Source organism: Cupressus sempervirens, chromosome 6 (assembly GCF_028749045.1).
Source record: "Cupressus sempervirens isolate cs-2001-9-10 chromosome 6, ASM2874904v1, whole genome shotgun sequence".
Classification (NCBI taxonomy): Eukaryota; Viridiplantae; Streptophyta; class Pinopsida; order Cupressales; family Cupressaceae; genus Cupressus; species Cupressus sempervirens.
The window spans coordinates 315,915,422-315,919,783 of record NC_143123.1 but is presented as its reverse complement, the minus strand read 5'-3'; positions in this window follow the sequence as shown (position 1 = coordinate 315,919,783).

Below are 4,362 nucleotides of genomic sequence, written 5' to 3'. Positions count from 1 at the left end.
TTTTATATATAGAGGTCATAATAAAAAATCAATGCATGTGAATAATATGGGACCTCATCCTGTTGATTCCTTCATTAACTTCTTCAAAAATACCTTATATGCATGGCTCCAAATCTTTGGAGAAGATGAGAAGAAAAATATCCCTTTGGACTACATGTATTTGTGCATGAAGATTCAAAATCTACACACTTATTTGGAATTTGAATTTGCTAGTAAGATTGAAAAGAATTTGCATAATCAACTAATTAGGTGGAAGACATCAAAGTCCTTCAGAAACTATTATTTATTGTTCTATTTGATACTATATCAAAATATTGATCAATTTAGGAATTCTATGAAGTTGGACACAGTAGATAATGATGGAAACCCAATGCCTATTGAATTATGGTCCCCACTTTGGGATACTCATGCCAAAGATGGTGACTTTACCATTTTCAGAGATGTATTTGTTCAGTGGATAATCAAGATGATCAAAGAACCCATAACAATAATTCCTTAAGCAATAAAACATATGTTAGGCCTAAAGATTATCATCCTTATAAAATTTTCTTCTTCAACTTGGGAGATTGGATTATCAAACCCAAGTACACATTGTTGAGGATAAATGGATATAAATAGCCTCCTCATATGTTGTCATTATTTGGCCTAGAGAGATTAGAGTTTTTGGAGTTTTTTTGGCAAATGATGTGGGTAGAAAGAGACATATCCAAACCAAGGAGGAAGGGAAACATGTTTCCTCATTTTTTTAAATTTTTTAGTTTTCTTATTGGATATTACATGATCTTGGAAGTACAAGAGTATATTAAGAATGGCTACTAGTTGGCAAATGAGAAAAGTAGAGAGTATGACGCTGAAGGGCATATCAGAAGTATTCAAGCTAGATATGCTCATTAGTTGAGCTTAGAGGATGGTGTTATCATTAATTGTGATTATTTAGCCCAAGTCTACTAGAGACTAAAGAAATGACATGTCTTGTCTAAAATTGAAGAAAGAAGGCTAAGAAAAGGCATACTGTGGTTCTTTTAGAACATAGATTTGAAGTGATAAGGATTGAGAAATGTATTCAAAATTATGGTGAATTATATCAACAGTATATTGAGAAGGAGAAAACCAAAAGTGTTGAAGACACACCATCTTCCCCTCAGGTTAAAAATATAAAGGTAGAGCCTAGCCATAGTACCTCCACATCCCAACATCAGGAGGAGTCTAACATATCACTTATTTCATATGATGATTATGATGATGAAGCCTCAAGGGAAATCACTCAGGTTCTTGAAAACATGAATGATGAAGAAGGACTTGGACTTTTAGGACCTTTGAAGTATTCAGAAGAAAGATGGATATTATGCTCAAATAATGGAAAGTGATTCTCTAATCAGTACTAAGGATGAGAGAGAGGCTATCTCTTTATGGTTAATTGAACAAGGAAAAAAAATTTAGTCACAAGAATTCAAGGATTTCAAACTAAGTATAAGATTAAGGATTTTGAGGAGAAAAAGGCCAAAAGACTTGAAGGGGTTGATGAGTCTTAGCATGTTTCAATTAGATAGTAGATGATGAGTGAGTTAGATTTAGATAACATAATATGTATAGAGGAATAATCTAGAGAGATTATCAAGAAAAGTGATATCTTGATTCTTCCAGGTCTAACTCTCAAAGAGTTGTTCCTACTTGATCAAATAAGAAAGCAAGAAGATTCAACTTTTGTATTCGAATTTGGGTCACTAGATAAGGTAGAAGGCATAGGTTACAATCCAAAAATAGAGAAATTTACCACTTATGTGACATTCAAAGGAAATAAGCCAAAATTGATTGACATTTCACATGGTGAAGGGTGAATGGGCTTAATCCATACTGTGGAGAATATAGACCCAAAATTTATTGCTACAAGAATCACTCATGAGTCAATGTTCAATCAAACCCAGATTAGGCATATGAAAGAAATTATCAAGGAGTTGCAACAAAGAGAAATGTAAATGAAATCTATTATCAATAAAATGCATGTGAATAATCGAATACTAGAAAATGAATTAAGTGAGAAAAGTTCTGGTGAGACCTCTAGTGTCATGATTGTTCCAAGAGACCTTGTTTTGACTATGGAGGAAGTTCCAAATATAGGATTGATTGTCATGATTGCACCTTCAACACCCTAGAGGAAGTATTTTCATATAGAGTTAATGATACTATGGATAAGTGCACTGAAGTTTTAAAAGGTTATAATAATGTATCAAGTATATTGGATTTCTTTGTAAAAGGAATTGAAATTTTATCTGCAATAGAGAGGAAGTGGAGCCCTTCAAATTTTGAATTGAATAGATTATATGAAGTTACTAAAAGAGATCCTAATGTGCCTATTCAAATCAAGCATACTATTAAATTTCTTGATATAGTGTCAAAGAATTTAACTTACCTGAATCAAGAAAGATAGAAACTTGGGGATAAACAAAGGGTAATCTCTATTACAAAACATTCATACATCCCTTCAATTGTTGATGGAGATGGAAGGGTTAAATCACTTGAAAATTGGAAGTAGGAATTCAAAATGTTCCCACATACAATGAGAGAAAAGTATAAAGGTGACAAGACTTTCCAGATAAACACATTTCGTAGATTGCTTAACAAGTTGATTGTCATCAAAAATAAATTTGTAAAATTTATTAGAGAAGTTAAAATAGCCCAGGGTAAGAGATGGAATGATTTACAAGCCTTTTCTTCTACAGTTTCTACTTTCACATGGCCAACCCATGCACAAATAGCCAAGTGGATTGAAGTCTACATGAAGGTACCAGAGGAAGCCAAGGATGTTTCTATAGAAGAAGAGGCTGATGAGTCTTAATGATTTTATTATTTATCCTTTTCTTTTCCATAGTTAGTTAATTAGTTATAGTTATGTAAAGGTCTAAAGCTTGTTCACACCTTTTTGAAATGGTACCAACACATATATTTAGTATTGTAAGAACAAAAGAAAGAAAAGATAAGATACAATAGAAAATTAGTATTATGAAGTTTTGAGTATATATTAAATACTTTTATCTCTATGTATTTACTCAATGGCTCTTAGATCCAAACTCTTTTGCTATATTTACTTATAAAGAAATAGTAGAAATGATAGTTCTTTTAGATCTTTTATCTCATGGTGCATTTAATGTCTCATGTTCATCATTATTTATCTTAGATTAATATTATTGTATTGATGTATATGAATTTGTCTAAATTGTCTCCTTAAGTTGGGGTTAAATTCATCTAGGTTTAGGATAGCAATTATCTCTCCTTTTGTCCACTAGTTGATGGGGTGCACACTGTCTCTAAGTATTTAAATAATAAGATTATGTGAGAATTGACTCTATTTTCCCAAAGGATCAAGGACTGGTCATTGCATATTTATTGTTTTAAGTGTGTGTATATACAGTTGTAGGTTAGTGAGATTCAATCCATTAATATTGCATAGATCATCTTTCAATATTTTTACCCATTTCAAAACCTTTTAAAATATTTTTGATTTCTCCTTGAGAATTATTGCCAAAGTCAAGAGTATTAATAAGTCTATAATTAAAATCATTATTCACCATCAAGGTACAACCACCTAGGTCTTGCAGAGCCTAAAGTGTGGAGGTTGAACAAGGTAATGTTCTAGCCTTCTTTGTTGACCAAAATTGTGCTGAGTTTGCTAGCATCAAGTAGGCAAGCCTATAGGAATTCAACCAATAATTTTTTGCACCAATAGATTGGCGGCTCTACTAAGGAGAGTTTCTCATAATTTGCATTGTGCAATTACCTAGAGTTTTTCAATTTTATAGACCAGTTAATAAAGAAATGAAAGTGTGACCTTGTTTGATAAGAAACCCAATAAATTCATCTTTTCCCTTAAAAACAAAAATGATGACTCTATTAAGGAATTTTTAGATTATGTATGTTGAGCAAGATAGAACAATAGATACTGAGCTATGAGTGATGATTGAGTGTCAGAAAAATAATAGTTTGTGAAAGAATCAAGTTTTGGGACTGACATGGTTGAATTTTTGGATTGGTCAAAATGTGTAAATGATAAGGATTGATTAGCTAGTGTATTTCATGAATGAATTGATTTTTTTAAAGAGATAAAAGGCAAGGATTTAAACAAAAGTTTCAAGAAGTTTCAAGAAAGGAGTAGAAGGACAAAATGATGGACATATTCAATGAAATTGATCAAATCCTAAAATCTATGGTGATGTTTAAGTGGAAAAAGATCAAAGCTACCTATTTAAGGAGGGATAAGAGATGTTTTGAGTTGGTTGGTTGGTTTTTGATTGGAAATTTTGTGAAGGACACCAAAGAAAAGAGTAGCAGAGGAAATATGAGAAGATTGGTCAAGTGTGATTGCTT